Genomic DNA, 282 nt, shown 5'->3' with positions numbered 1-282 from the left:
TCTTACAACGTTTCCTTAATTTATATTCTGTAAGAGATTGGGTATGCAGTTTTGTGTTATCTAGGAAAATATAATATTAAAAGATATCTTTGGACTTTGAAAAGAATGAAATATTTTTGTCACAACCTCTAAATTCAAATAAAAAGGTGACTAATATTTGAAAATATTTGATAATTTAAAAAATTAATTAAAAATAACCATAATTTATCTTATTTAATATTTATTAATTGTTATAATAATTAATAAATATTAAATAAAATAAATTTTAGTTTTTTTTTTTGT

This window comes from Arachis ipaensis, chromosome B09 (assembly GCF_000816755.2).
Source record: "Arachis ipaensis cultivar K30076 chromosome B09, Araip1.1, whole genome shotgun sequence".
In the NCBI taxonomy this organism is placed as follows: domain Eukaryota; kingdom Viridiplantae; phylum Streptophyta; class Magnoliopsida; order Fabales; family Fabaceae; genus Arachis; species Arachis ipaensis.
Note: the sequence above shows the minus strand (reverse complement) of the source record.